The sequence below is a fragment of the Lygodium microphyllum genome, chromosome 11 (assembly GCF_053477565.2).
Source record: "Lygodium microphyllum isolate KBCC chromosome 11, Lygodium_microphyllum_v1.1.10, whole genome shotgun sequence".
NCBI lineage: Eukaryota > Viridiplantae > Streptophyta > Polypodiopsida > Schizaeales > Lygodiaceae > Lygodium > Lygodium microphyllum.
This window is the reverse complement of record NC_141145.1, coordinates 3,401,190-3,411,062: the sequence shown is the minus strand read 5'-3', so window position 1 is coordinate 3,411,062 and position 9,873 is coordinate 3,401,190.

Genomic DNA, 9,873 nt, shown 5'->3' with positions numbered 1-9,873 from the left:
CCAACATGAGTGTTTGTTTGCTATGTAGCATATGATGAATACTATTCCAAGAAATAGGACACATGACAATATATGATTTGTAAATTTAGATGACCTTAATCATATGATAAGTCATGCTCAATGGTTTGGAAAGATAAAGGTTTTACAAAATCTAGGTTGTGTGCGAATGGGTGATGATTCATGCCATCCAATTTTACAAATTGAAAAGATTCCTTTATCCTTGCATGATGGCCAGACAAACAGTTTGTCAAATGTATTAGATATGCCATCAATCACAAAGAATTTATTGTCTATTGTGCAAATGATAAAGCAAGGGTTGCAGGTTTGATTTATGCAAAAGGTTGTTTTGTAGAAGACATTAATAATAAGTGCAGGTTGATCGCAAAAGGAAGTAGAGTTTATCAATGTTTACTTTAGAATCGAGAATTCCTACTATGAATGCTTCTACATATACTAAAAGCAAAGAAGTGGTTGAAGACATTAAAATATAGCACAAATATATTGGACATACAAATGTGTAAAGGTTAAAACTAATGTAGTTTAAGGGCTGATTACAAGTTTGCTTGTTTTCAAAGCTATAAAATTTCATAAAGTGTATAAAGCATATCACTTTGGTAAGTAGGTAAGAAAACCTTTTTCTCATGATAGAGATATGAGTAGAAATACAATTGATGTTGTGAATACACATATAGGGCCTACACAATATATATCTCTTGGTGGTAGCAAATACTTTATCATGTTTATTAATTATTGCTCAAGAAAGCTATGGATATATTTCATGAAGAAAAAGAGTGATGTATTTGAGTGCCCCAAAACATTCAAGGCTGCTATTGAAATAGAAACATACTTGAAAGTTAAGTACTTGAGGTCAAATATGGAAGAGAAGATTACCTCTTTAATGAGTTCAGTGGCTTCTTGAGGAATCAGGGATAAAGAGACCGTTTACTCACAAATATATTCCACATCAAAATGATATTGTAGAAAGAAAAAATAAACATATTGCAAAAGTTGCACGAGCATTGATGGTTGAAAAGAATATTTTGATATGAAGCTATTCATATTGATGTCTATATTATGAATAGCTTCCACAACTATAATTCATGGGATAAGCCCTAAAGAATTCTTTATAAGCAAAAAGTCCAATGTGTCACACTTGAAAGTGTTTGGTTGTATTGCATATATTCATATACGCTTTAAAGCAGAAAGGGTATTGTCGTTATAACCTAGTCATGATAGATGAGTTTAGAGTAACCATAAATATTATTTTTAATGAGATAAGTATTTGATATGAATCTAGTAGTGATACATTGGATGATTATGATAATCATAATAGTTATGTGCAAAATAAAAAGAAAAAATCACAGTCTTAGTAGACCTGAAACATTATCTAGTACTACATTACCCTTGGTTTGGGTGACTGCGTAGTAGCCCACATCTTTAGGTGCATCTATAAGTATTATAAGTAAAGACAAAGGGAATAAGAAAGTGTCAAATGGTAATTATACATCTACTAATCATTTGGGATCTCATGGAGATTCCAATATGGTTTAGAGAGCTTAGATGATGAGCTTGGTATTCTTTCAGTCAGGACACTAGGTGTACAAAGAGCATATGGTAATGTAAAGGCTTTATTGAGTAATCCTATGGTACACATGTCTAGCAAGGTAAGATACTCTATTAAAAGATTTAGTTTTGAAGGTTATGCAACTCACCATTATGCTTATATGATAAATTTGGTTGAGAATTTTGAGCCCACATGCTTTGAGGATGCTATTGGTCATGCGATGTAGCAATGAATAATATAGATGCAATAGAAGCCAATAAGACTTGGAATTTGGTAGCATTGCTTGAGGAAAATAAAGTTATTTTCTATAATTAGATTTACAAAATCAAGCATAATACAAATGGTTATGTTAGTCGGTATAATGTTAGACTGATTGCAAAAGGTTATGCTAAGACATATAGCATATATTATGAAGAGACATTCACTCCAGCTACTAGCATGGCAAGATGCATGATTGCTTTGATAGTACCCAAAGATTGGAGTTTGAAGCAACTAGATGTCAAGAATGCATTCTAGTATAGTGAGTTGTACGAAGAGGTGTAAATGGAGTAGCTAACAGGTCATGAGGATTTAGAGCATCCCATATGTGAGGGATTTATAGCATCAGAGGGGGGTGACATGCATAAAAAGTTGAAGGCCCAGCCAAGTATTATCATTGTGATAAAAAGGGATATTGGCACAAGGATTTCAAAGAGTTAGAGGCTTCGAGGAAGGCAAAGATGAAGATGAAGCAAGATCCTAACTCCTCTACTCAATCATCATCTTTCTTAGACACTCTAACTTGGATCCTGACCAAGGCCAAGGCCAAGAAATAGACATGATGATCTTCTTTAGACCACAGAAAGGACTTGGTGTCTCCTCTTGCTTTCCAATATTAGTGATGCAATCATCCCTTATGACTCTCCAATGCAAGAGAGGATGTGTAAGTGGGTGGTGAGATGGGGTAACTACGCCTCATCTATACAGATATACAAGCACACAAGTTCTAGAAAGGAGCATCCCTAGCACACAAGCTGAAGTCTGACAAGTTTTGAAATCCTAGAGTTAAGATTGACATCCAAGTCCATGATAGGCTATTATTTGACACATTGTTATTAGCTCCTAGTTCGAGTTCATATGAGGTGACACTTTGGCAATCTTAACCAAAGGCAAGGAATCTATGGTCATTTATGTTTAGAGGCTTTTTTTTTTGGGATAATCTTGTACTAGATGCTTGACTTTGACACTTAGATTCTCTTTGAAACACCTTATTGGTGGCTTCATCACCCACTACTTGGAAATCCATAGTCCTATTTTGGTGGTCTTTGTTGTATAGACTATGATGAGTCATTATCATTATATCATTCTATTATATCAAATCACCCATGATCTAAGAGTCAATGTTAGCAATTTGATTAGCTCGTGTGAGTCTAACTCATACTTAAAATTTTTAGGTATTTTAGGCATTTTATTGTGACCATTATAATATTTATATAAGCATTTTATGTAGATCGATATGTTGCCATTTATGGTATATTTTTGTCCTTTATATTCAAGCTCCTTCTCAATCAATCATTATCCAAAAAAGTTCTATTGGAGAGAGAAAATATTCATCTTAGATCACAATGAAAATTCCATGGCTAAAGTATTCCAACATCATGCTTTAATTTGATTTATGTAAAAAGCACCATGAAATTACACTCTTTGAATTTTAAAATTATAGAGAAGATATAACTATTGCCTTTGAAATTCACAAAAGGGGTATATAAAATGATACAAAAATTTAAAAAATAAAATTTTAAATTGTCCTTTGGACACAGGTGATATAGAAGGCTTTTATAAGGTGATCCCCCTAGGGGAATCTCTATATAATTTTCTAGTTGAAATTTTTGCATATAAATTTCTCATAGATGCTGGGGTTTAAGTTATTACACTGTTCCTTACTACAATCATGTATTTGAAGCTTGGTTTGATCACATTCATCATCTTAATTGCCTATTTGCTTTATTACAGTCAAGTGAGAGTCTTGTCTTTTTATTGTTTTAACATACAAATCATGTAGGAAATGAGAAGTTATCAACTCCATTGGTCTCAATCCTCCTTATTGGGTGATGTTGAGGCATGTCATAGGAAAATAAGAGCCCAAATATGGTGGCTTTCCTCATTAAAATAGCTATTTATCAACTATTGAATACTTGGGAGACTCTTCAGAGCTCTTCATTTGTGGTTGGAGTACCTTCCTTTGCTTTGGTGTGCATTCACTCCAATTCGTTCAAAGGTGGTCCCCATTTTCCATTAGGTACAATGAAGATGTGATCCCACCAAGGTACATTAAGTTGTGGCCCTCCATCCATTAGTGGAATCACTTATTTTTCTACAAAAGGGAGGACAATGACCAATGGAGGGAGCTATATAAATTTTCATATCCATTTTCCATATCTTTGTGTAACCTCCTGCATCTAGACTTGCAATACAAGGAGAGATACATGTCTGCTTTTGAGGCATGCCTAGACACATATTATTAGTTGAGAAGAAAGTTACCATTGTTGTGATATTGCTTACTTATAACAACATCCATGATCACATAGCCAGCACATTTGGCTACACTTGCTCCACGTTCTTCCAAGAGGTGGTGGATGCCAACATGTAGTGTGGGACCCACTCCATTTAGTGGCCTTCCACTCTACAAAGTTAAGGATGGATCTAGATCTCACCGAGGCCTCTCCGATTGCTAGGGGGCCCTAGATTGCACTCATATTAATATGATTTTTCCTCCAAATGAGCCTTTGGTTTCATCGCTACTACATGAACATCATGATAATTCAAAACATATGTGACATCAACATGAAATTCCTTTATGTTAATGTTGGGTGTCCATGTTTTACTAATGTCTGCAAGCTTTTGAAAAACTTTGGGTTTTATTACCACTACCAAGGCCGACAAAGATTGATAGGCACTCTCTTTGATTATCATAGTCTTACATTCCCCAAGTATATTGTTGGGGATGGTGGATTCATTCTTCTTCCATGGCCATTGATTCCATCATCCAATTATAGTATTATCCCCATTTAGTGCTTCATACATCAGAGCTTCTTCTAAATCCACCATATGCAACTGTAATAGCAATCCGAGTTTCCTCAAATTGATGATGAGTATCATCTTTAAACATAAAACATGACCACTTCATTGCTTATACGATTAGTCGCTCTCCCTTTGACTATCTTAATTAGCACTTCTTTCCATAAAGCTCTCTTTCTCTCTAACATTGCTTTTTTCACGTGCAATATGAGCCTTAGCTTTCCCCTTTCTTTTCTGCTACTACATGCATCTATTCTCTTTGTGTTCCCAAAAATAGCCTCCTAAATGCTACAATGGCTTTAGCCTATAAAGCTAAGGTTTTACTAAGAATTAATTAGATTTAAATGTCTATCGTTATCATTAAACACCAGGATGTTTCTAATGTAATTATCGTGATATTTCCATTATCTTGTAATTGACCCAACATATGATGCATTTGGAGGTTTCACATGGAGGATGATAATCCACATGATATCCACCCCATTCGAATTTGCACATCCTTCAAATATGCCACCTATGCAACCACTTGGGTCAAACACCCATATATCCAACTCCTCTCCAAACATGCACATAATCAAGTGTCTAGTTGTATCATAGGTTGGAAAAATAGACATATTTACATCTAGAGTCCCACACCAAGCACCCCCTCTTGAATCCTTAGGACTTGTGTGGGTTTCATACACTTGAGACTTTTGACCTCCATATAGATGCTTGCGATATGCCCATCTACAAAGAATATTCTTGTTCACCTTTAATCTATGGAACTAAAAGCCGCTCTTGTTGACTCTCACTTTCCACATCCAAATCAACCAAAGCATCACTAAAGGCATCAAGACATTCAACGTGTTTTCGATTTCCTGCCAAGGCATAAAAAGAGATCGTACTTTCATATGCCAAATCATACAAAACATCTCAAACTTTGTAGCATCACATTCATCATTCCATGTATGCATATCCTCTAGCTCTTGAACCTTCTCATGGACTACAAGTGTGTCTTGCGTATCATGTGTATGCATCAATTCTTTGATCTCTCTTTGATTCACTACATCAAGTAATACATGAGCATCATATGCCTCATAAGCACTCACAAGTGCGCACATGCAAATTTTGTCTTATCAACTTCATGCTTTTCAAGGCACCCATTGTATGGCTAATCACAACCTCAGTAATCTTAGCATAGGCCTTTGTATGGCTGATCTCAACGTCGGTAATAAGTAGTGTAGTCTGAGGAAAATCCTATCATGCCTCCTCTATCCTTTTACCATCCTCTTCCTCCATCCTTATTTCATCTTGCTCCAGTATTCTTTTTGCACCCTCTTATAACTTTACATATTGTTTCTTGCACAATTCAACCACCCTCTTGCATGAATCCAAAAGATTCCTTACAAAATCCAAATCTCCATATCCAAGCTCAAGTATCTACAAATTGTAACCTAATACATGTTGCACATCTTGTAAAGAAAACATATTTGCATCTATAGAACCTGCCATAACTAAACCTTCACTCCAACTGTTCATGTAGGGTTTACCAAAATATCACACATAGTTGCACGTGAGGAACCCAAAGATGCAAGGTCTTGTGAAGAAGGTACATTAAGTCAAAGATGAAAGAAAGAGAGAAGATATGGAACCACCAAGTTTCAAACACTTTTAAAACAAGCAAACTCAAATTGAAATACAATACCTTTGAACTCAAAACTCAAACACAAATGAAGACGCATGGCAATTATCCCTCAACTCTACCCAACTTTACTCAAACTCATATCAACTCATCAAGAATAATTTTTGACAGTGTATAACAAGTCAGTGATAAACATAGCTTCCTTCTCATATTACATTAGATCACACTGATGCATGGAAACAAATCCAACAAGAACATCTAAGGGTTCCTTCTATACCTCCAGCTCAAAGTATCACGAGTAGAAAGCTTTAGATTTCTTCCTATGTTTTTCACAAGTGGATGCATAGCATCGTGAGATCCAACCTTTCCAAACCTCATCGTCATGCGGATCAAAGACCAATATGATCAAACCTACCAACCAAAACTGTGCATAAGCGACCTCCAACTAGAGTCCAACACCCAAGTCATGAGTATCTTCGAGCACGCATATCAATTTTAATATCCACCTATATCATAAGGTACTTATCGTGCATGACATCCCTCATTCATATAGCCATGTCAATAATCACATGGTGGGGGGACTTGATTGAGTTGCTGCACAAAACATGCACCATACACACAAGAGGAAACTCACTCAAGAACATAAGAAGAGAGATGGAGGAAAATACGTTTTTCTTGCTAGATTTTTCTTCTTATTCCATCCACAATACAATGTACACAAAGTATAGATAAGATACAACATAAAGGAAAGTGGCCAACTAAGTCAAACAATGCACAACTGACTATACTAATCGATTGTCACTATAACTATGCCAATTGTAGGTAGGTGTAGCAAAATAAATATAATAAGTAATAAGGAAGTGGCCATATGAGGACCATAATGACCACCAAAATGCTAAGTGTAGATGTGTAGACCCATCTAATCAAGAGGTGCATCATCAATGTTTACACATGTTGAGCTTGCCATCTCAACACTCCCCGTCAAGCTCAACTATATCTCTACAACTCCAAGTAAGATTTGAAATTTTTGAAACTTCTCTACACCTAATGATTTTGTGAGAATGTCATCTATCTAATCCAACGTGACCAAGTCAATCTCTCCTACAAGTATCTTCTCTCTCATAAAGTGGTAATGCACATCAATGTGTCTTGTCCTACCATGGAACATTGGGTTCCTAGCTAGCTATATGTTGCTCATGTTATCATAATGAATGACAACTCGACCATCTCCCTGCAAATCCAAATCAGCCAATAACTTTTGCAACCATACCACCTCCATGTTACAATAGTAGCACCTCTATACTTAGCGTATGTACTTGATAAAGCAACTACAGGTTGTCTTTTTCTGCTCTATGTAACCATTGCACTACCAAAGGAAAACATGAATGTGATGGTAGATCTTCTGTCAAGTATGCAACCAACCCAATTTGAACTACCAAAGGAAAACATCTTACTTGCCCTTACTCTGGCCTCGAGCATAGATCTGCACGAGGCAGGACATTTCTTGATTGCTTATCTATTGGGAGTTCTTCCAAAGGGTTACACATTGTCAAGCTTAGAGGCATTGCAGAAGGAAGGCTCTTGGAATGTGCAAGCTGGGACAACATTTGTGGATGTGCAGTTTCAGGAGGAGGTGAAAAGTGGGAAACTTTCTTCATTGAAGGTGGTCTCTCTGACATTCAATAGGTCTATCGAGGGGGCTTTTTCCCTGTGAGGCGACATGCCACTCGAGCTCCATAACGTGGAGCTTCTAATCAGCCAGGCTATCAAGGAGGTGAAGAAAGATTTCAAGAAGGATGCGGATAATGCCTTGAACCAAGAAACCCGCCGGCTCCATGAGAGGATCCGGCGACTGGAGGAGATGGTGAAGACACTCACGGAAGAGAAGAGGGATCTCAAAACCAACCTGGACAAGCTACAAACGGAAGTGTCACATCTACGGGAGGCAAGAGAGGACGCGGATTTCAAAGCGGACCTCCGAGAGGCTATCACGAAGGAATGACGAGAGGACCTCGAGGTATGCATTAAAATCGAAGTTGAGGCTTCGAGAGAGGGATGGGAGGAAAAAATCAAAGCAAACATGAACGAAGAATTAGAAGGGAATAAGGAGGGGTGGATTGAGGTAGTGAAGAAGAACATTAAGAAGGAGGTCTAGGAAGAAAATAAAAAGGAGGAGGTAGTCCGTGTTCAGGAGACCTTAGAGGAGGAGAGGCTCAGGAACGCGCGTAGATTGAACGTGCGTATTACCGGGCTCCCCGAAGGGGCCTCTCCGGAGGAGGACATACGCGGGCTATGCACCCGACTAGGGTACACGAGCATGCCCTTTACTCAGGCATGGTGTGCATGACGAGATACTACCAGGGTCAGAGCTCTGATATTACATATGAGCACACCGGAGGACAGAGCCGCTTTCTTTTGGAAGCGGATTTCGCTCCGAGGGATGACTGGGGCTCCCATCTTCATGGATGAGGACCTGACTCAGATGCAGATTGCACACAGACGAGCATGCATGCCACAGATACTCCAAGCACATAGAGAAGGCCGTAAGGCCTTCTATCGAGATGGCTGGATTTTTATAGATGGACGCCCCACCAAATAGGGGGCGTGGCCTATGAGATGGGGCAGAGGACTGTACAGGAGACCCCGATACGTGTGGCAGTTTGGAACTGCAACGGCTCCCTATGGTCACGACCGGACAGACTTGAGGAGGTTTTACCCGACCATGATGTTATATGCCTCACAGAGACACATGAGAGCCCAGAGAGAGGGCTTCCACGCATTACAGGATTTGAGTGGGTATCTGCATACCGGGCTACTACTAGGCAAAGCACATCTAGGGGCTTAGGAGGGGTGGCAGTTCTATTCCGTCAGGGGATACAGAGACATATCTAGTTAGTGAGACGAGATGAGGAGGCCAGTTACATATGGATCAGAGTGCAGATATCAGATGAGAGATGGATCTATATGGCAGTATGCTACTTTTCACCACGAGGGTCCAGATATGCTACTACGCAGGGTGATATTCAGGCCAGAGATTCCCCCTCCCCTTATTCACAGCTCTCAGAGAACATTATTCTGTATTCTAGTTTGGGTGAGGTCTTCCTTATGGGGGACTTCAACGGGCGCACACAGAGTCGACAGTGTGAGAGTTTTGATATGGAGCAGCCAGAGATCATGAGAGCATTAGACCCTGAGGAGTTGGGGATCAGTAGGGAGTCAGCAAATACTGGGCTAGATGCCATAGGGTATGGAGGGCATTTACTTGAGCTTGGTAGTATACATCATCTCGTTATTTATAACGGGATGGCACGATGGCCATATTCAGGAGGTCTTACATGCTTCCCACATGGGGGGGCGAGAGTACTGTAGATTATCTGCTCAGACCGATCGATGGGATGCATACTATCGAGTTCTTCGACCTTGGGAGACTTCCACTCGGTGCCGATCACACCTTTCTCAGTTTCTCACTCCTCACCTCATTACCATCACCACCTGCAGATATCATACGCCACATGCATACTACCATACACTTCACTCATGAGCTCTCACATGTTTACTCACAACATCTGGAGGAGCACATCACGTCACTTGATCCATACGCACCCCTTGATACACTGACCACTAATATCAC